Here is a 24,564-nt window from a genome sequence, read left to right as displayed (position 1 = left end):
TGATATTTTTAGGGGAGAGATTCGAGAGTCGGTAATATCAACGTTGGATATTTGATACTAAGTGAATAAAATAATCGATATAAGAGCTAAAGTGTCCTGTCCTATATATCGGAGAGTAAACACATAAAATCTGCGTGAGTGATGTTCAATAATTGCGCTATTTTTGCTTAAGTTCTTTATAATGTTTTAAAATGCTGATAGCATCATTATCGAACGACGACCAATTTAATTGTTCTCTTTTCTTATTTGATTTATTCACTGTTTAGATTAATTATTATCGTGCTAGAATTTTTATTGTAAAATTTTTTGTTTTTCAGACATTCCGTTCCGTGTCTTAATAATAATAACAAGTGTAATAAAAACTACGCAGTGCGAATTGAAGAGAAGATGAACGTGACGCACGAAATCGACAGAAGGGATCAGACGGGATTTCCACTTGGTGTCGGAGAGGATGCGACTAGGCTTGGATGGCCGATATTATACCCCCGGGCGGTAATTCGTATCGAGTTTTCCGCGCAGCCCGGAAACTCGATCAGAAACGCGATCAGGATGGCGAAAGTAATCTTCGGTCACATCGAGTACGATCCTATGGTAAACAATCTGGGAGCTATATTTGTGAGGGTTCTCCGAGACTGAATCGTACCCCGAATTTTATCCTCATCAAGTCATACTTTCATCAATCTTTTCCCAAATAAATTGCTATTTAATGTTCATAACTGTTTGCGATTCAATACATCACTAATATTAATATAGGTATTTATACTGTCGTCCAGACCATATCTGGTCTAATATCTTCTTCTTCAATATTAATTTAGGGTCTCATAAAAAAGACTCATTGAAGACTCATAAATTATAATATTGATTCAACAATGATTTATAGGAACTGTCTCTTTCATTTTTTTAGCGACATTAAATATAAATTTTTATTCACATTTTTAAATGAAAAATAATTATGTAGGACGTTTAAAGTGATTGCTAGAATGTCAAAACTTTTTACAGCATTGCTCATCATGCCTGAAATTTCTAGATAATTATTTTAATAGTAATAACAAATATATTCTCAGATCTGTACCTAGCAAAATCGTTCTTTCCGTGTGTTTTATTATTTTTTTATAATACATTTCTCTTTTTTTACATGTTCCTTTTTGTTCTTTCGTTCCAAATTTTAAGTATATCTCTAAATTTCTCTCATTTTAAATGCATAAGATATACGCATGCATACACACACGTGTACAAAAAATGCAACCGAAAAAGATCTCGTTATAAAAGCGTGTCGCTTGTGATTAACATGACTTTCGCTCTAACGAAATATTTTCTCGCGGCTATTTGCACGTGTAAAAGCGGATCAAGATGAAGAATAAAAAATGGGCCGGAACAAAGGGAAATACTCGACGACATACTAAAAACGATACAGGGATGTCATGAGGAGCGTCAGGATTTCATCAATAGGGAGTCAAAGTATACAAGACGGACGACATATATCGGACGACAGTCAGCGCGGGTACGAAGCACAAGCGGGGACATTCCCCGACCGACAAATGGCAATTTAACACTGTCGACCGTCTCTCGGTCGATATTCGAGCGACCCTTTGACCGTCGACGTTAATGCACGGCTTGCCCTTTATTTCCTGCTGTCACACCGGCGCGGCGATACGCGGCCCCCCTCGACATCATCGTGTTGGCTCGTCGGAGCATGCTTTCGAACGCCCTGGCCGCCCACGCGAGAGCTACGGCATATACACGAAAGAGGGACCACGCCTCCTCCCTCCCGCCTAAAGGATTTAATTACGAATTAATTGTGATGTACCGCGCCGCGGCTAATTCCGCCTGGCAATTCCGCCGGTAATTCGAGGAACGCCCCGACCAGCCAATCCTTTTCCTTCCCTTCCAGCGAGATCCTCCCTTCCGTCACATGTTCACACGAAATCGCGAGAAAAATCGCCAAGTTTTGTTTTTACCTTGCGCGCCTCAAAGTTAAATACCTTACGCGTACTTTTCCAGTACCACCTCCGCACTAGTTGCCACCTCTCCGATTTTCAGCCGGAGATTCCAGTTTTTTTGAACGAATCCGGCTCTTTTGCAGAAGGAAAGAACTTCCGGCTAAATTTTGATCAATTTTTTTAAACTCATATGTTCATTTTTCTCTGGTTTTAAAAAGAAATCTCTGACCAGGAAGGTCAGATCTGATTTTTTTTTTCTAAAAAGAGTACAAAGCAATACAGAAAAATAACAATTTTAGCAATAATAACACAGCCACATAAAAAAATTTGTTATTCCGGATATTGGATAATAGTATTCTTGTATTTTGACGCTCTGAAATCGAATCTGACATCCAAATTGCTCCATCACGTCACAATTATTTTTCTATCGATAGAAAGTACCTCGATTTTCCTGCATCTTTAATCTACCAGTTTGCATATCACAGAGAAAAAGATTTCTTTGGATTTAATAAATTTTATTATATCCAAATAAATTTGTTATTTGGAATGGTCCAAACAAACCAACGTTTAAATTAATAAGTGCGATTGTTTGAATTTGAAACAATGTATATCTTTGTCTTAAATACATTATTTGTTTGAACAGATAATGTCTATCTTCGGTATTCGCGTGATCAAATTATACTGCACAAACATAATTGATATAGCATATAGTGCTGTTCGTTTAATCCTGTTGTTAGACGTATAAGCCATTGTTTTCGTAATTTCGGCCAAAAAATAATAGTTGTTCTAAGAAGGCAATTATTAGCATGGACCTCTATCATAACCTCTACCATAACCTCTATCAATATATTTTGCCATTTTCAAACAAATAATTTGTTTCATTGTTTGTATTCATTGTAATCAAATAATATATTATTGGAAAGATATTATTTCAAATAATAATGTTATTTCAGTCAAACAATAGAGGTTTTTCGAATGAAACAACAAAATTTTTATTCAAACAAATAATATAATATTTCGTACAAGCATATGTTGTTTCAATAAAACAAATTTTAGTCAAATAAATATAATAGGAATACTAAATCCAAAGAAACCTTTTTCTCTGTGTATTAACTTCGATAATAAGCGATAATAAACGCATATTATCGTTAAATTAACTTGCTCTCTTTTACTTCAGCTTGCATATTAAAAACCAGACTATAAATAATTCTAAAAATTCTGAAAAATCGAATTATTTTTCGTTAATAAAAAGTGTGACGTAATGAAGCAATTTGGACATCAGATTCGGTTATAGAACATTCAAATATAAGTACATAAGAATGCCATGTTCTAATCTCCGGATCAAACATTGAACTTCATTTTGTGTGCTTGTGTAATCGACCTCCGACAGAAGGGCTGTTGATCTCCAACGGAACATTAGTCAAAAGATGGCACCGTGTCTAGTACTCAAAAAAATACAATCACTTTGTTTTCCGCGAGACCGCGAATTCATTTGCGCGAAGGCAAAGGCTAAAATCGATCAGCAGAAGTGCATTATCCGGTACATGACGCTAATGAATGATCGGAGGTGGAACAAATTTGAATTGTAGATATACAAGTGAGAGATTTTAGATACTTACTGCGCAACGTACAGCAATGTAAATAGAAAGGAATCAGGATATCCTTTATTACTGTGAGTCGAAGAGTAAGAATAGCTACGTTTACATCGTGCGCTTAGTCCGCGACCTATACGTGTCCTATAGGTGTCTTTGTTTGATATACAGGATAAACAAAGACATCTATTGTATAGGCCTCGGCCTAAATGCACGGTGTAAACGTAGCCAATAACATAGGCCCCCACAAAACAAAATTTAATGTTTGATCGGGAGACTAGACTATGGTATTCTCATGGTATTTTGACACTCTAAAACCGAATCCGAAATTGCTCCATTACATCATAATTTTTTTATCAATAAAAATAATTCGAACCTCCAATATTTTTAGAGTCATTTATGGCCTGATTTTTTATATGCAAACTGAGATAAAAGAGAGAAAATAAGTTCAACGATAATATGCAAGCTTATGAAGTTAATGATTATTTTTTGGTCTTTTACTACATTCGATAGGTCATTCGTGTATTGAATTAATTTTCATCACTTTTACAAATATACAAAAATTATTAAATGATTCTTACATATACTTTAACATCTTTAGAAAGTATTTGTATAATTATGTATTTAAAAGATTGTATATAAATGTGTGTGTATTATAACTAATTACTTGGTGTTCCTAATATTTCAAAGAAAAGAAATTGTGCGCAGGACACGAATGATTTAATCGTATGTACTAATTGTAAGAGTTAAATATTCATGGTTTGCATGCAACGTTGATTTTAAATAAATCAGTAAATAGAGCTGCAAAGGCGTGCAACATCGAGATTGAAATCTCGCTAATCTGATTGAACCCGATTACTATTTGCACGCGTGTTAATGGACTTTCCTCATTAATCATTTTAATTAACAGCGATTAGATATGGATGGATTATCACTATGTATAATTTACATTTGTACATTATAACTGCATGTATATTTTTTATAACAAATGCATATCGTTAATATATGCAACATGGAGTAAAATCGTCTTCCGTTTGTATCAACTAGCCGATCCTATCAACTTTGTGATGCGAAATTGAAGATAAGACACAGCCATCTCTCCTTGTCAAAACGGAAACGAGAATTTTGTCAAGATGAATATCTATGTTCCTCTTAATTGCTGTGGAAGACATTTATCTTCCTTACGAGACAATCTTGTTTCGAGGTAACGATCGAAGCGCAGCTAACAAATCATCCGGTGAGATAATTTGATCGCGTAGCAACCGATTAATTCCGACAACACGTTATAACGGTTAAATACATCGCGGATTCTACAGATCTTCTCACCTGACAGTCGGTCCCGATTAGATTACGTTGGCGGCCGAGCTTCTTGAACGCGCGATTCTCCAGCAATGCCTGTCTTCGTCGTTCCGTTTGCACGTATTGTCTACTGATAATGTATCGACGTAGCGTGAAGTTATCACACTGATTATCGGCTCACTATTCAGTTCATTGACGTCACACGTCGAGCAATCATGCGGACGAATGCTTTTCTCGTGTATTTTTTCGCTCTCTTCCAACTCTCTATTTCGCTGCGTTTGCCGCGGCCATTCTCATCAACATCACGGTCCGTGTGACTTCGATACGATTTTCCTCTCAAGTAAATTCTGGTCCCGGACCGTCACATTCTATTCATCTTAGTCACTTCTTGATAGAAAATCGCGCTCTTGGCGACTCCGGATCATTTGCTATTGCCTTAAATCGTCACGCTATTTCGACGAAGTCGCCCGTGCGACAAGACTTATGTATCTCCACTCGACATCCGGAACGATAAGAAAGAGCACCGGAAATAGTCGATTTATCTTCTCTCGAATTCTCCAGACGAAGTCATTTTCGATGCGTATTTGCACCGATTATCTGATGGAATTTATCGCGGTCGAAAACGGAATGCGGGTCGTACAATGGTTCAAGAGTCAAGAGTAGTTTACGTATACCATCGCGCGCGTCTTCTCACGTGGTGCCGTTCTGGTTGACGGTTTCGTAGACTCGCGATAAATGTACGCGCCGCACGGTGACGCTCGCTTTTATCCAATGCTCGCGTCGGCTGCGCGCGTCCGCGTGCCGTCGCTCTTTCTGACTCTTCTCCCCCGTTTCGACGCGGCATCGCGCCTCTCGCTTATCATTGCGAATTTTCCACCGACCGGCGTTCCATCGCGAGCGCGTGCGTGCCGTCGTGATTGCGCGACAACGCGACGCTTCGCAATCCGCTGCGCTGGGGAGATATCGCAAATTTTTATATTCCCACCCGCGAGATCGTCCGATATAGATCTTTGTCACGTTCCTGCATTGCTAATATACCAGGACACTAATGTAAAATTATAACTCATAATTCGCTGGTTGAAGATGAGAATAATGTAATTGGTAAAGAGATAAGTTTAGGTAAATTAAAAAAAAATACAATTAGAATATATAGAAATATTGAAAATATATATATATAAAAAATAAGCGTGTTGTTGAAAATGCTTAAAAAATAATAAGAGATTAGAGCTATAACAAACGATTAACATAATCTTATCCAATTGAAAAGGGAACCATCGGAAATGTCCATCATCGATTTTGATGATCTTGTGTTTGTAATGAATGATTTGTCAAAACTGTCGGGGATGAGAAGAGATTAAAGTTAAACAAAATTAACATAACGCTCTTATCCAACAGTCTGAAACCGTGGAAATGTTAGTTAATGGATTTTGATAAGCTTTGGATATGTTATAGAACATCAAACAATATTAAACACTATTTGTTTTATCTGCTTATCTCAAGATACAAGAGTTGAAACAATTCCTCAAAATTAACAGATTTTTTTCATTTTAAACATTTTCGAAAAATATAAATACATTGTTATTGTAAGAATAAAAGATACCATTAAATTTTTATACAAACTTATACAAATTATTTCATTTTTTTTTGTTCTACATTTCTACAATATACCAAGTCCATAAAAATCGATAAGAAACAATTCCGACAGTTCTTTTGTAAGACTAATGCTTTCAAAAATTGTTTTAAAAACAGAGTATCAAAAAAAGATCTAAGAGCAAATAATAGTTCACAAAGAAAAATATCTAATGAACATAAGTCCTAAAACGAATATACATATAGATATGTATCGGATGCAAATACCATTCATTGAGATATGGATCAATATTTATCTAAGAGATGACTCTACAATCCTTAGTCTTATTGGTAAATAAAAAGCTGATTGTGAACTGGGGATCTTTAACACACTTTTTTAAAAGCTATTGACAGAAATCTGGTCAATTTTGCTCCCAAAGATATCGCCGATCTCAAGATATTCAGCAAGCTCTTTATAAGCGACTTACAGAAATTGAATCATTGACAGTATTGACACTTCGAATAGATCGCAGCATATATCGCACAATTCATATATCTGATATAAAGGAGCGAGTATTGAAAAGAATAGAAGAACGTCCAGAAACAGATATTATAAAAATAGCAGTAACCGAAGGCATTAATCATTTTCTTGGACAATTCTTCATCATGCTAGATTGGTCTATCAACGGCTTCTAAAAAAGTGAAGATTCATGGTTCACAGACAGCACTTTATTTATTGATGAGGCAGACTAAGAGCTGTAGAATACGTCCTATAGTAATGAATTGATGATAAAAACTAATTCATATCTCGCATACAATAGGTACATTTTGGAACCTATCCATTAGATCTTTTTCTCTTGTCTTGATGTACTCTTCCTGCTCTTAAAATATATAACTATTTTTTAAATAGTCTGTATAATTGTGCTTTAAGCGCTAAAGATAATTCATAATCCAGTTGTACGAGAAGATAGAGGAATTTTTAATTGTATGCAATCGTATATATTGCCGTTTATAATAGAAGTCGCGTAAGCAGACTCTTATCCTGCTTTGAAAAACCAATCGACCAGACGTTCTCGCAAAAACGAGAGCCTATAATTAAGATATTAATAACTTTCGAGTATAGCCGTTATTTATGTCGATAATCGAGAACCAGTTCACGGAATCTTGAAGTACAAAATGCGACATGAAAATTCCAATCGAAGATCTTGAATCAAAGACAAATCTAAAAATAAAACGTGATCATAAAAAATTATTTTCTCTAAATAAAATCAGCACATCAAACAAAATATATAGATAATCTAGTAGAATAGTAAGTAAGCATGAAGAAATTGTACCATATTGAGTCATAGTTTGTTAATTATTTCGAAAAATCATTCAAATGTCATAACTTTGATTATTATGAATGTAATCGACTCGCGACTTGTCATTATATTGCTGGGGTTATACTGCAACGACAATATCGCTCTTCAGCGACCGGATTGTATCTTTCCAGACGCAAAAGAATTCGATCCGATACAACATTACTCTGGATGATAATGACGCTCGTAATTCTCGATGATAGTGGTCGCTGTCGTGGTCGCAGTCACCAAACGACGCCTCTCAGAACTGAGACTGTGCAAGTTATGATCCTCGTCACGGATATTTAGCTTTATTTGTAACGAGTCTTAATGAATAGTTGACTTGTTGAAACCTTGCTTGACAGGTTGTAAAAGTTGAACAGACACATGCAAAGTTTATTTAAATTGGATTATTTGAAGACCTTAACCACTGGCGTCTTTTCGCAAGAAATAACGCGATTATAATGGATATTTGATGAAGGATTAACCCATCAAATCTCAATGTTATTACTAGGTTTCTACATCAGTGGAGTTAACACGGAATGTTTGACTGTTTTTTAGCTGATTGGTAAGTCCGACACAAGTTCCTTCTTTATAAAGATTCATATTTATAATAATAAATCAATATAAAAATCATTTGTATACTGAAAAAAATGCATGTAATTTTACATGGAAATTACATGTTTATGACTGGAAAATTATTTAAATTACTTAAATATGATTGGAAATTTACTGGAAATTGTAAATTTCCAATCATATTTAGGTAATTTTCCAGGCATGAACACGTAATTTCCATGTAAAATTACATGCATTTTTTTCAGTGTACTCCTTTCCTAATAATCAACAAAAATTTCAAGAATTAGTTTAATGAACCAAAAAGTTAATGTAAATGAAATATAAAAAAATATTTATAGCGCGAACTAATGGCAGTGTAGATATACATTATTGTTCCAAAGTTTGGAATGTCTTTAAATTTTGAAAACAAAGTTTAATTACCTTTATTTACTAACATTGTAAATGTAACATTGTGAAAGTTTATATTGTTCCAATCATAAATTTTATTGCAATAGCGTATATTAAAAAAATGAGTTTTTTTTTCAATAAAATAATAATTACATCTGTGAAGAATCATGTTTTTATCTAAAAATTATAGAATGCTCCAAACTTTTAAAGGGCAGACTAATTATAATCTGGATCTGTTTATTGTTCAGGGAAAATGAACAAAGAGAATGAAATTCGATGGAGCATTAATTATCGACGTCTCTTTCTCGATCGAATCACGCACAGAAGGCGAGGTCAGACGAATACTCATAAAATCAATGAACTCGCTCCGTCCGGCGAGGAGGCGCCAAGCGTCGCACGATACTCTTTGCCATAATGCAGTGTTCCTTCATCATACAGGAGTTATGGTGGCTTTTCTCTTTTCATTCGCGCTACACATATAAGAATTACGATGCGCGTCGCGGCACGTCTTCCCGACGTATTTCAGCCCTTCTTCATCGGCTTTCCGTCTGTTCTACCAAAAGAGAAAGAAAGAAAAAAGGGAATTACGAAAAGAGAGAAAAGGAGTAAGAGCATGAGTAGCTTGAAGATAATCAAAGGGATGGGCGCGCGCGTTCGCGAGTACTTGCGCCCCTTCGGCTGCCTCTCGAAACGCATACGCACGGGAGCGTTGCCGAACAATCGTTTTGGTGGCTTTGAAGTTTTCCGCTGCACAGCTCCATTGGCTCTCTTGAAGTTCATATGCATTGCGTTCACAGCGAGAAAGAACGGCGACGCCGATGACAACAGGGGAGATGGGTCCTGGCACTCTGCTACTCACGTACGCACATCCGTCCTCCCTTACTTTTCTCGCCTACTTGTCCTTCCTTCGAGTACAAGAGATACAGCAATAATGTCGTCGAATGTGCTCCTGACAAAATGAGATCCAGATAGGGAATCCTGAAGAGGCTAATTACAGTATTTTTTTCTTGAAGATTCGTACGATGGTCATCGTAGCCAGATGATGGTACCTACTTTGACTTTTCCCTTTGTACGCGCGGCAATGCACGCTAAAAAGAGAGTCGAGAGGCGACGAAGCTTTGACAATGTGCGCACTCTTTCTCATTCTCGTTTCTAGTTTTTTTTTTCATATCGCGCATCTAATCAACTGAAAGAAAGTTCTTCCTGTTCGTGCCTTTTCGATTGTCTCTATCGTTCTTTTGCGGATCTTCCATTTTCAATAATCCTTCGCTGCTGAATGTTCTTTTGCTCTTTCTCTTTCTCTCCCTGCTCCAGATTCCTCGCTCTCATTCGCAATTCCTTCCATCGTTTTTGTCTTTTTTTCTCTTTGTCTCCTCATATCAGAAGACGAGTTTTGCTTCCGATGCCACGTATGCAGAACAGTTCACGAAAGTGCCCACTTATTGTCCCCTAGTTTCAGTTAAGTACAGCTTTGATGACGACGAGGTAATTAGTTCGTATTATACTTTGTGACATCGTACAGAATGGCCGGTCAGAGAACGAAAAAGAAAGCCTTTCTCTCTTTCCGCTTCTCAACGTTACCCTCGTCTGTGGCTTTTTTTTCCTTTTTCGAATGCTGTCATGAATTTCGCTGCGCTCTTCATTTACTCGATGACAATTCTCGTATACATATACACTGAACATAATCCACTCTATCCTTTCTTCTTTTTTTCCATCTACTCATCGTTTGCACGATAATTTTCATACAAATGGATGAGTAAAACGGAAAGCAACGATCACTCAGCCGAAAAGTCTTTGTTGTTGACGAATGATGGTCGAGTGAGTGGCATAAAGTTTGCTCGTGTACGCAAGGACAAAAGAAAAAAAATCACGATGAAACCTTAATGAGTGCGCCTGTTTTTTTTTATGAATTCGTAATTCTCAAGCATTGCGACGGTAAGAGGGGAAGTTTCTCGATCTCATCGAGGCCATCACGAAGAAAAACCCGATCCTCAAAGACGACGCGCACGACTCTTGTTCGCGCATCGACGAGCGCGCAGAAATTTTTTTTTTTTTTTACTAATGCGAAATGTTCTCGTTAACGTCGAAACAGAGTAGTCGAAGCTGATATTTGGACGGGGGAAAATTCTCAAAGACGTCACACGGCCTAATTTTCCGACAGAAGGAGCATCCTTGCTTTGATGCGTTAGGACTCCAACTTTCGCTAAAGCTTTCCCTCTTTTTTCGCATCGTTACCATTCGTTAAGTTTGCCTGGTGAATTTCTTCTTAGGAGAAGACTCGGAGAGATTGCGTTGATGAGTCGCGACAGTGGTTTCCGCACTGTAAATCACGCTGTAGCGCTGAAGGGAGCTTATTTGTGACAAAGAGAAGAGGTTTGTTTTATGTCTCACATATGAATTCGTTTATCCATCATACTTAATCAAAAAGGAAAAAAATTAAAAAAAAAGCTGAGATAGAAAATGGGTCGACAGTAATGACGACTGAAACGAATCGAAGTTGAATTTGCTCGAAGAGACAAATATTCTCTCGAGGTTTTTGTGGGTGCAAGCGTTAAAGAGACTCTACGTTGCTGCTTTCTCATAACTGTCCGCCTGGAAGACAAGTGTAGATAGATAGATGAAAAAAAGACTGACTGAGTAGAAACAACTGTAGATAATGTTACGCTGATGATTCTTTGAAAATGGTATGTAACTTCATCATAGCTGTACCACGATTCTTATATTACAGTTTCCGACTGGCAGGTTTATGTAATTTTTTTCGCTTTATATATGGAAAGATTTTATTGAAATATCTAAAAATTTAGCTAGATGAAGATCCTGAAATAATTTTGTTGGAGCGTTAAAAATATACTGTTAAATTCATATCAAATTATACCCAATTTGAGTGTTATTTTTAATCATTTCTATACGTAACTATTGATCCTACTCAATATGTCGTTAATTTGACTAAATGAAGTTAAACAATTTAATTCAAAAAAAGATATTAAATTTGACTCAAATTTAGTTACTTTCTAAGCGCATAAACCAATATAGACGTTTACTTTTAAACTAAGAAAGAGAAATGGAATGATTCACATTTTGATATAGACGGAAATTTATAATATTTATATTTAACTTAAAGGATGAGTTACTATTGCTCTTTTGATATTTAACAGTGTAATTTTGGAATTTTAGGAAGCTCGAGATGATTGCTAGAACGCCAAAACTTTTTTCAACATTATTCATAATGCTTGAATTTCCTACATAATTATTTTGATGGTCCAACAAAATTATTTTCAGATGTGCCTCTACCTAAATTTTGTAGATATTTCAACAAAAAATTTTTTTCATGTAAACATTCGTAAACAACACTTGAAACTACGTGGGAACGAATTTATCTGTGAGCTCTTTTGTAGCCGTCGTCAAGTTAGCGAGGCGGGCAATGCGAGTGTAATAGAACCGCAATGTGTTTCTCTGGTATGAGCAAGAGCATCTATGTAGACTCGGGTTTTACGCAACATGTAAAGGCTTGGTATGGTCCCCTTTTGCTTGGTTTCGTTTCTATACTTCTCTCATATACGACGCGATGCGACGCGACGCGGTGCGGCTGTAATTAGTTGGTAGTGAGCAATGCAACCGTCCGCCGTTGCCGTCACGGCGTAAATAGCAGTAGCTACTATCGGTGGTGACAAGGCAAGATACGGCGAAAGGGTTGACGGCTTATGGAAGAAGGGTAGCGAAAATGTTTTAGTGGCGATCAAAGTAGTCCGACTGTGCCCTATGCTGAGGGCTCCTGCCAGAGACGTGCAAAAAAAATTAGCCGCTCGCATGCAAAAATAATTTTAAATTTTGTTATTCCAAAAATGTGTATATATGTATAATTATTTGGAGAAATCGATTTAAAAAAAGAGGCAAAAAGAGAATCTGCTCTAGCATATCTCTATATAAATTCTCTAGCATATCTCTATAAATTCATATCTATATATGAATTGTATTTCATATAATTTTCCTAATTTTAATTCTCAGAACCAGAAAAAGATAAAAAGTAAGTTATCTATAGTACTCATTTCTATCAAAATAATCTTCTATTATTTATTTTTATCAATATTGATTAACTTTATCAATATTGATTAACTTTAATCTTTTATGTCCATTTCTACCAATGTAACCTTATCTTAGTTTAACGTGCTTGTTATCTTTTTCTAATACTAAGAATTTTTCTAATATTTTCTAATATTTTCTAATATTTTCTAATTTTTCTGATTCTAAATTAAACCGAAATTAAAATTAAATACATTGATAGAAATAGACTTAAGAAATTAAAATGAATCTGTATTGATGGAATTGAATAACAAAGAAAGATAATTTAAAAAAAACGCTGCTAATATTTAAAAAACTGCGATTTCGCATTTGTCCAAGTATGTACCTATAATTCAATGAATTTCGACTTCGGCCACTGGCCGCCTACTTGTCATACACGTTCATAAGGCACGCCCCTGGCTGCTACACTGAGAAAAAACCCCCATTTCTTACCCCCCCTCCCCAGCAACACTATCATCGTTGATGATGGCGAACAATATAGTGGACGAACACCGCATTGCTATGTATTTCATTGCTAAATAGATATTCCTCATGTAGAGAATTAGGTTCATGAATATTATTTATGAATTAAATATATGTATTTCGATATATTGGATTATTATACATATATAACAAATCTGATTTTGTGCGTTCTTAATGTTGTACGTGTATATTGATTATTACATTATTAGTGGAACATGAAACAAACATTATTAATTATTGACAATTTCAATCGTGCTTTTCCATCTGAATAAATTTGTAGCTCTCCACGAAATTCATAGATATTTAACACATGGAAGAAAAAGAAGAATTTAGAACATGAAAAAATAATATTCTTGAGCATAATACGCGTCAGTGGCAAAGCGCACTTGTGAGATGCTTGTTGAGTGCAACATTTGGCGCTCTTAAAGTACCGTCATCGTTCTTGTCGTCGCAGCGATGCAAGCATTCTGTGATGCCGGCGGATTACGATGAAGATTTAAGCGTCTCGAGAGCAGGAATTTAATGCATCCGTGTAGAATCCGAGCGCGAATAATCCAAACGCCATTCGAATTTCTAGAAATCAATTCTGAAAACAGTTTTGATTTTGTATGCATAGCTCGCGGTCCAAATTTGTTTTCAAATGACTAGTATTGTTACTCGTATAAACAGAATCTATAAATGATACGTATATATGCGTCTTTCTACAACGTGACATTCTATAATGCGCCGAAAATATTTCTACGGTACAATACATGTCCCATTCGTGTAATCAAATCTTATTATCATCATTTATTTTACAGAAGCATTAAAACGTCTGATCAATGAAAGAACTGAGACTTCTGCGTGATATGTTTAAAAGTACGCATAGTAGTTTAAGTGAATTGTGATTCTATGACGTCAACCACTGAATAATAACATACTGTTTGATTAAAAAAAAAAACACTTTTTTTCGTGTTTTTAGTGTTTAAATATTTCAATGTAAATTTATACACTGTGTGTGCAAGTTGAAATTTTTTTAGAGTAGTAATATCACAAATATTAAATTGATGATCAATTATTACTAATTTACTATTCTATCGTTTTGTTCACGATTGTGTTTCAAGACTAAAAAAGATTTCGGCGCATGGTTTGCAGAATTGGATATGTATTTATATAAATTACACTGAAATATTTAAGTACTAAAATCCGCTTTGACCGAAAATAGGATTGTCTTCCTTTAATTAATCGATTTATTCTTGTCGATCTAATTTCAAATTATTATAAGTTTTCATACTTTTGCACAAAATCTTGCAAACTAATTATTAATGTGTATACTAATTTTAAGTTATACCTATACCTACTATTCTCATACTAATTATGAGCATGTTATCTTAATATTATTCTATTTTCCTATTCCAGTTGGAAGTACGGTAATCCTAATGCAAGACACGTACTTATAAGTGGCTCAGTGCCAATACAATTCTAAGTCTGATTCACTATGCCATCATGTCTCCTAGTCTCTACTCCTTGTTCGACGATTATGACGAGGTTACATCCCTGTGCAAGCAAAGCGCTATAAACGGCTTTCCCTCTTGACGCACCGAAAAGCGATGTAACCGCGATCGATTCGTTGCAGCGAGCGGTCGCGCTATGCCGCCGTGAATTCCGACGAAGTTCCCAAGGTTCAACCCCAGGGCCCTATGTCGCATTAATGCATCGAAACGTAGTTACAGTTTCGTAACTCTATTTTGAGGGATGCGTACGGTAACGTTGCGCACCCCCGATTCATAATATTCCGCGGTGCGCAGATAACTACGAGAGCCTGGCCGGCTAGCTCGACGATGACGGGGAACGTCGACGTTCGTTGGCGTCGACGCCGAATCGAATGTGAAGTGCGTCTGGTCGTTTCGCATAACGGGAGAATCATGATTCCCATCCCTCTCTTCTATACTTTGTCTCTCACTTCGACATCGAGAGCTTTCTGTTCTAGCTCGCTTAAAGTCGGCTTAGTTAAGCCTATTGTGGATGGGCAGCTATTTTAAATATTGACAAACAATGACGCGAGGAATACTCTAGTGCGAAAAAATCGCGAAGCATGTGATTAGTTTGGCCAGATATACCCGTTTACTTTTCGCGTATGTACATTACGTACATTATATGTAATGTATAATATTATGATGTGCATTATGTACAGTAGAAACTGATGAACGATTATAGTAAGTTAATAGCTAGGTTTGAAAGGTGCTATTTTTATCGGTCTTTTTAGCGAAATTAGAATGTCACGAAGCAGCAACAAAAGTTGCCCGTCTGGCGTATTAACGCGACGCAATCGGAAGAACCTGTTATGATTTATTAATGGACAGAGTGCTTCGCTTAGGCATTATGTGTCGTGGGGGCGACTACATCGGACGATTACGACCGGCTGTTACATTCCCATCTACCATCAGATCACTATATTGTCTACGCACGCCCGGCACATATTTTTTCCTCTTGATTAATTTCCACTAGAAAATTAATCGCTTCCAGAGCGAGCGAGAGAGAGAGAGAGAGAGAGAGAGAGAGAGAGAGAGAGAGAGTTTTTTGAGAGAGAGAGAGAGAGAGAGAGAGAGAAAGGGGATTTGTTGTCGGTCGTATGTTGATGATAGTCGCACACGCGGTCCTGTAGTTTCTGTCTAGCCAGTTGACGCGCACGCATGACGCGATCACGCACGCAAAAGAGGAAAAGAGAGAGGCAGATAGACGAGGACACGCACGGGGATAGAGAGGCGGGGGAACGATAAGAGAGGCTGAACAGAAGGTTGGTTGGGGGGCGCGCGTACGAACCCCACGAAATATTGATTGACATCCGGGTGACAGATTTCACTGGCCACACACCCCTTCGGTCTTCAACTGGCAGCGTATACCGAGCCGAACGCGTTCGAGTACCACCACCTCCTTCCTATACTCTTTGTCATGCTGATTTGTTGCCAACCACGTAGAGGTGCTCAACTGTGCCTGTCTGTTGGAGATCGATTTCGCTTGATAACGGTAAATGAAGTTTGCAAGTTCGATGCACGTTTCATCATTCTGATTCGATCGGTGCATCGTTGGTTTCCGTTTCCCTCCTCTGCTTTCGTCATCCGATTGTTTTGCTACATTCGCAACGAGCTTACGGGAAATTGCGAGAGATTACCTCGTCGGGTTGTGGTTGCTCTACCAGCACTCGCCGTCCTGTCGGTGAGACGAGAACACCGGATATGCGGATCTCGACACCGCTCGTGATTGTTTGTCAGGCACTTGACGAGCGTCTAATAACGTACAATTAGCACGCCGTATATAATTACGATTAAATGCCAGCCGGGAATTATCATTTCCGACTAAACGCTTTGATAAACAAATTCCGAGGAGCTCATACACCGAACCGAACACCGGCGAATCTCGTGTTCCTTACGCTCATCGCTTTGCTGTTGAGTTAGACAGGTGTAGCGACGGCCAAGGTGCATAATAATGTCCATTACGGATGTCCAACGGAACTTTTACTGTTATCGATACTCGGAACACCGCCTGTGCCTGCGGCGCAGATTGACATATCGATAGACAATCTATGCGATTAACCTTTTGGCTACTACGATTTCCCCTTGATCGCTCTTGTATTATCTGGCACTAGCTGACATTAAAGAAGATGTTAATAGCATACCTATTCTTCGAAAATTACAACTAGATTCACGCGATATGTTAACATTCTATAATATCTGGAGATAAATTTATTTCGTTAACTTTCGATTAAAATCATGAAAATATCGTCTTTTAAACTTTGATCAAATATTTTTTATGCAAAATAAAACTATGAATGTTTTATTTTGTCCAAAATATTTCTGCGAGTTTGACAGACCTTTTTAATTAAGAAGAGATAGTATATGTATAGATAGTAGATGAAGAGACAGTATATGTATGTGCTGCGAGATGAATTGCTCAAGCACTTCGCAGAAAGAAAGCGGGCAGTCGTTGGACGAGCTTCGAAGTGGCAAACAAAGAACTATGTGACAAAGATAGACGAAAATGACGGAGACGATATGCGATTCTTGTTGATCTTGCTGATTGTTCGAACGGAGGAGCCAATTGAAGATGTGACAACGACTCGACGCTTCTGAATCATGTCACATGTCAAATGAGTGACTCGGAAACTGTCAACCGGTCCAATTACGTCTTCATATGAATAGCCGACTCACAGAACCATCGTCCCACGCGCAACGATGCTCAATAAGTCGACAGGTTCGGCATAACCGACAAAAATGGTCAGATCGCTCGTTATTACAAGTCACACAGGTATGCACTTTCACACATTCGGTTTTCCTGACGCAGTCTAATTTTATCTGAGTATATGTAAAATTATAGAAACGAATTTCAAAAAATTATTAAATTATTGTTAATTTTTCCTCTAGAAAGAGGTAAAATAAGAGTCTAAAATATATTGGCGTACCATATATGGTTTTAGATTGAAAGGGAAAAATTTACGATACCTACAAAACTGTATGTGAAAAATCTAAAATTTAGAATTAAATTATAAAAAATGTTCGATATATTAATAATTATAAAAAAATTTTCATGACCACCAAATAAAAAAATAAAATTCTATATTATTTATGAAACAATTTCACAAATGATACACACACACAAAATTTTATTTTTTTTTACATTATCTCTAAAGAATCTAGAAAGTAAAATATTGAAAATTTGATTACCATTTTGTCTTCCATGCAGACAAGTCTCGCTCGTAATTATTTCATTAAATTCCAGTGGTGTGTTAACCCGCAAGGGTTGCGAGTGTAAGCCGCGGTAACCCTCCCGCGTACATATCGCAAATATTGGTCCATTACGAGATCACAATGCTCTCTCACCTCATATGTGCCATGCATAGCGTTAACCTCAAAAGAGCTTCTCATAGGGCGATTGTTGAACAGGTCACTTCGCACTATCAACGCAATATTATGTAGAATTCGATAAAATTAAAATGGAATATGACAGAGCGATGATGTGTAAAAGTGGATAAAAATGTAAGCTGAACAATACACGCGAGATCATTGTATCATTTGCCGGATCAAAGTATAAATTATTAAATTAATAAAAAACTGATGAAAAGATCGGTTCTTTTTATATAATCGGAACGCGATATTGTTTAATTTCGCGATTGATATATTAATATTTGCGAGACGTATTTAATCAAACATTAGTCGACAAAACTTCTTTGTGACAGATAGACAGAACGATAGATAGAAATATATATTGTATTTCTGTTAAATATATATTGCTTATTTTTTATTTACTCTCTTTTTTCGTTTTTCTATGCTATGTATAGCAGAGGATCACTATATTCAACAGTGTCTTATTTTCTTGAAAAATTTACGTTTCGACATCAATATTGTATAACTTAATAACGATAACATTCTAAAATTAACAGAGGAAGAAGTTTCATGATATACATTATTTACTTTTTTTCACTTATCTGGAGACACGGTAGTGTCTCGGCGCTAAGCCAAGCGCAGCGACACTGCCGTGCCTCCTTTACGCGAATCTGTCAAGATTTCCAGATTTTATTACATTGATTAGATGAAAAATGAACAAAATTGTCTCGTTAAATCTAATCCTACTTTTCCAAATATCTTGGAAATCCACCTTACCTTAGGTTGCTATGAATGATGAAATAATTTATAAAAACTTGTTTGCTCTTTATCTTAATCCTTATTTGTTCGGGTCTATTTGATCTAAAATGTAATTTATATTCTTTGTCTGTTAATGTAAGATCTTTTTTCTGTAGTTTATTTTTTATTTTCTTGAGCTCTTTAATCACATTGATCCAAATGATATGATCGTATAGTAAATTTCTTTAACAAAACAACAAGGATAATATGATATTTCTATTTAATCTCACATATTTATATAAGTATTTTATAAAGCAAAATAAAATATTTATATTGAGAAAATAAATAAAAAATGTCACAACGTACTCGCCACAATTTACGAACAGATGAGGTTCACATCAAATGTCGCGAATATCATGAATGGCCCTACTGTCTCCCACACGAGCAGTTCCTAAATTTATTATCGGAGAGCGAATGGAGCATAATTGAGACGCATATGTAAAACGCACATGTGCCTCCCACGCCCATGTGATAAACGCCTCCGTGTCTCCTGCTGTCAACGTACTAAAACTGTACCTCCTCTTTACTTTAGTCAAACGCCAAAGATGTAATTAATGGCGCACTATTGGTATAAAATAATAATAGGGTAAGCTCTTATCGATTTTGCACGTGTACTACCATGTGGCAAGATTCGAATTTAAAATATCCTGTTTGATTCTTTGATCATAAGGATTATATGTATTAATAATACTATTGAAATTTGATTCTAACAAGATATCGAATTGATATCTTCATCATGATACACGCAACGTTTGATTTAAATCATAAACATTTGTAATATTTATTAAACCTTATTGATTATTTGATGTACACGGAAAAAACGATTTTGTCGAAAGATCTAAAATTTTGTTAGATACAGATACAGATCTAAAAATAATTTTGTTGGATAATCAACATAATTATGTTGAAAATTAAAAAATGATGAGCAATGTTGCAAAAAATTTTGATATTCTAGGCTACCAATTTAAGTTTTCAATAAAATTATTTTCCAACCAAATTTGTATCCAGCAAAATTTTGGATCTTCTAGCAAATTTGTTCTTTCTGTGATTTTTACAATAGTATTCATAGTTTCTTTACAAGAGAATAGTCGTATATTCAGAAAATTTGTCTCTAAGGTATTTTCCGCACTAATACTCTGGGATGCTTTATATAGTATAGACCATGACATGGGTCAATTAACCGTACTAACAACACATGCGAAAATCATTGGTGTTCGCTAGCAGCAAGCGGCAATATAATGGAGGCAGAACGTACGATATTGCTTCCGGGCGGATTTGAGTACGCGCAGCGCAAATATTGTCTTAAGATTACAGGAGTGTAGAGCCGACAGCGGCACGTATCTAATATCCGCAGTTTCTTCCGAAGTGTCAACTTTCTGAGAAAAGGGCGCGTGATCGGCCGTTGCCCTGTTATATGACAATTCAAAGAATGCAACATTTTCTGCATCATGTAATTTGTAATCCATGGAATAAAGAATATATATTTCTAATAATTATAGATCAAGTAAACAAGAATGAAATAAGAATCAAATTTCAAGATAGAAAATTGAAAAAAATACGTCTAAATCATATTTGTAATTATTTTTACAAATGTTCCAGAACAGACAGCAAATTACATCCATAAATTTAGGTCGCATCATTTTTTAATTATAGTATACGGGTAATACGGAAATCGGAAATTTTCTGGTCAGGAATAAACGCTTTGCCTGAAATAGGAACTTCACCGTATTATTGATTTCCGTCCTTTGTGTCGCGTGATCGAGAAAATTGCGGCGGTGCAGGGCAAGGAGGCGCAGCCAGAGGGGTCGTTGCCGGAATCGTTGATGCGATTACCCGTCACTGAGTAATGCACCGCGAGCTCAATGATAGTAACGTTATTATCGTTCTTTTGCGAGATCGTTCATTATGGAAACCGGCTGAATATTCATTATTCGCTCAATGTCAAGTAGGATATAATCCATGGTGAAACCGTGGATGCGCTTCGATTCGTTGCATTAATTTGCAGCTTTTGCCCGCAATGATAACGCTACGGATACATTCCAGATAGCACAGAGTTAAAAAAAATTCAAAAAGAATGCAATTGTTATCAATTTAGAATTCATTTTCAGAAACAAAAAGAATTCTTTTTCTGAATATTTATTCTGAAAATGAACTCAGAATTGATGACGTATTGAATTTTTTTTGTATTATTTAGAATGTGGGATGATAATATATCGTTATTAGCGAACAAAGGGATAATGTGACTTTAGAATAGCTGCGTTCAGTAGAAAAAACTGATCAATGAGCACTCAGTGATTCTTTAATATGATTGATTCCTACATTTAGATCCAGCGAAGAATTAAAAGCAAGAATTAATCATATTAAAGAATCATCTCAAGACTGAGCGCTCACTAATCAGTTTTCTCTGCTGAACGCAGCCAATGTCGCCGATCGCTTATGTAGGGTCTATCAAGAAAATTTATTCGGCTTGTTAAAGTGCTGATAACATATTGGAATTACACGCGTGACAGTAAAATAATTCACGATAGACTGAACCGTGTAAAATGTACTATGTGTTATAGCGTAATGTTAATAACTCAGTAATGCATGTAAATGAACGAACAAGGAAGCGTTCGTAATATGAGCGATAAACAGCTGAAAGCCGTTAATAGACGTGAAAAGTGTTGATACTACTCAGTAGAATTATTCGTTTAGTTCGTGTAACAGCTCGCGAAAACGCTGGGATTACGAGACGAGGTACGAAGAATGAAGAGAGTGCAACGATTAAGGTAAACAGCTCATTGTGGAAGAGACGATAGAAATAAAAGCGAGTAGCAGTAGATGACACTGAATTGGAAGAAGGAACATCATCAAATGAGAGACGAAGAGGGACATACGTTGTGTCCCATGAGATCAGCTTGAGCATTGTTGAGAGGGTTGCTTGCTTCGTCGCTCGTCGCTAGAGGCCACCACTTCCGTTTGCCATCCTCCCTCGCGGGGAGGGGGGGGGGCTCGGTTACGTTTACCCTTCCTGTGCTACCACCCTGCTTCTGTCCATTCCTCTTACCGAAGGAGAAGCAGAACGGGGCAAGAGAGGACGAAGGGGGATTGCGGGGTATGGTAGGTAGCTCGGGACTGTCACTCCGTGATGGATGATTCTACCCCAACGCGATCAATTCGCCTGCCCCACGAGTACATGCCTTGAGGGTGAAGCTTACCCTCGTGCATCGTTCGCTACGGGAAATTCGCGATGCCTCCTCTCGATCTAGAGAGAAGGTGCATTCCTCTCTTGCGAGTACTCGAATTGAGGAATCATTTCGTTCCACGAAATCGATGGCAGCCATGAGTTGTCGGATCGGTAATAATGTTCCTGCATTCTGAACCGGATCGATAATAATGTACCTACATTCTGGAAGAATCAAATGAAGAAGCTCAAGACAGAAAAAACAGAAATGTACCTACCTACGAGGGCGAGATTTAATCATATGTAGTCGCCATTAGAACGTAAGGATTGGTTTATAATAGGCCGTAATCTATTAACTTTTTCCGTAATCTGTGAGAGTTGACCAATCACAGTCGAATAAGAGGAGAATAATCGACTATGATTGGTCAATTCTTATAGATTACGGAAAAAGTTAACAGATTACGGTCTATTATAAACCAACTCTTAACCTTTTATATATAGTTATGTTTATAGCACGGAAAGAATAGTTTTGCTGAAGTATCTAAAAATTTTACTGGATACAGATCTGAAAAATAATTTTGTTGGACTGTCAAAATAATTATGCAGAAAACTCAAATCGTTTGCTAAAACGTCAAAATTTTTTGCAGCATTGCTCATCACGTTTGGGGTTTTATAATATATATATATAATATATATATATTTTCAGATTAGTATACAGTCAAATTTTTAGATACTTCAGCAAAAACGTTTTTTCTACGTAGGTATTATTGTTGTAAAAATCTATAATTTATAATTCGCCAAATTTAAACAATTTTATTTATAATTATTTGTGCGCATAATTTTGCTCAATTAAATATTTACATATCGGGTGAATTCGATGGCTGTTGGATGGTATTCGTTTCGTTCTTGGTCAAAAAATTTAATACAAACTCGTTGTTGCAAATTCAACTCCATTTTTAAACTAAAAAATCGAAAATACGTGCAGAGGTAGATGTACTCAAGACGGCGTAACTTTTAATTGTTTTAAATGTCAAGCTATGGCGATAAAATTTGATGGAAATGTCAATGATAGATGTGGCAACCTAACCAAAAAAAACAGAACTCAAATCAGCTGACTCAGAGCATGATCACCTGATGGTAATTCCGGGGACTTTTTGATCAAGATATATACGAGTATAATTGACTTGTACTATGTTGAAATTATCAAGATGCATGGCACAGCCATTAATGAAAAAAATTATGAGGGATTAATTAAATTACAATTACGGAACGTTGAAGATAAAGATGACTTTTTATCTGTATTGTGACGCCGTTTAAGAGCCGCTTATCGTACGTACGTCGACGAAATTTGTAGACGAGCCACTAAAAACGTTAACGACCGCCGCCGTGTTCATCTGAGCTTTCTACGAGAAGAGACTTGGCCTTTCGTTACTTCCTGCTCTTTATTCTAGCTCTCGCGCGCGTCTCGTCGCGCTGGTTCCGTCTAATTTGCATAGTAATTTTAATCAACGTTACCACAAACTGCAATATATGCGCGGCTACACGAGCGCACGTGTACTTTTCGCATAGATTACGCATACAGGCGGACAGGTTGATACGTATCGTACAATCCCGGCGGAGAGGTCCGCAGTTCTCTCGCGAGTATAGTTCGTCACTCTGTAATTACTTTCCTCTAGCGGCGTAGTCCGTCAATTCAAATTGCTCTCGAATTACTTAGCACTGAGAGTGAGCTTTTCACGTGTGCGTATGAGAATGTGAGGGGCGGAGGTGCTAAAAGAGTGGATAAATGAACCACGGTGCAAGCGTGAGGAGCTCGGATTGGTTCAGAGGAAGGACAGGTTTTGCGAGAAGAAGGAGTGAATAAAATCGAAAGAAAGAGAGAGAGAGAGAGAGAGAGAGAGAGAGAGAGAGAGAGAGCTCCTTTCGGAACTTGCGATTTACGTAACAAGTTTGAGGATTACTCGTTGCACGTTTTCGAATGCGTCGCCCGCTCACTAATAACACACGCCCACAATCTATAAAAGACTGAAATGGTCTTTTGGATTATCCGCGTACGGCGAAAGATAATAGCGCTTATCGCGGATGAGAGAAAGAAGAAGAAAATTGCCGTGAAAAAAACTAACGATGGCGATATTATCGGCCAGCATCGTTCACGGCTGCGTTTACAGCCTCGCGTTTATAACGGGATTTGCCGGGAAAGATTGTCGCGTGGCATTGTACAGCGGTTGAATATAGCGAGAACTTTGTTATTAATGACGCTATTAAGCCGTGTCGGTTTAAAAAGACATTCTCTATCTCTTGCGCAGTCAAAATGTAAATGAACTCGGCGCAGTGGCAGTTTGTAAAGTCTTGTATGTAAAAATATTTGTGTCAATCTGTGAATGGATAATATGCTGACCAAAACAAATTTAGTGAGCGTAAAATATAATGGTAATGCTAAACCAAGAAATAATATACGTTTTTTACATTAACATACCTATTATATATATATATATATATATA

At 36.8% G+C, this 24,564-nt stretch overlaps 1 protein-coding gene across 2 annotated transcripts in view; it reads right to left on the bottom strand.

Annotated features, from left to right (window-relative positions):
• Nucleotides 1–24,564, bottom strand: part of fz2 (frizzled 2) — an 88,498-nt gene that overhangs the window by 62,242 nt on the left and 1,692 nt on the right. The window contains exon 1 of one of the 2 annotated variants that reach the window (XM_018449820.1): nt 4,859–5,458. The exons of the other annotated variant lie outside the window; for it this stretch is intronic. The gene's annotated coding sequence lies outside the window, so the exon portion shown is untranslated. Of the gene's footprint in view, nt 1–4,858; nt 5,459–24,564 lie in introns of those variants that run through there. 2 annotated transcript variants of the gene reach the window in all.

This window comes from Mycetomoellerius zeteki, unplaced genomic scaffold (assembly GCF_001594055.1).
Source record: "Mycetomoellerius zeteki isolate Tzet28-1 unplaced genomic scaffold, Tzet1.0 scaffold25, whole genome shotgun sequence".
In the NCBI taxonomy this organism is placed as follows: domain Eukaryota; kingdom Metazoa; phylum Arthropoda; class Insecta; order Hymenoptera; family Formicidae; genus Mycetomoellerius; species Mycetomoellerius zeteki.
The sequence above is the reverse complement of the archived record's forward strand: the minus strand, read 5'-3'. Positions and strand labels throughout refer to the sequence as shown.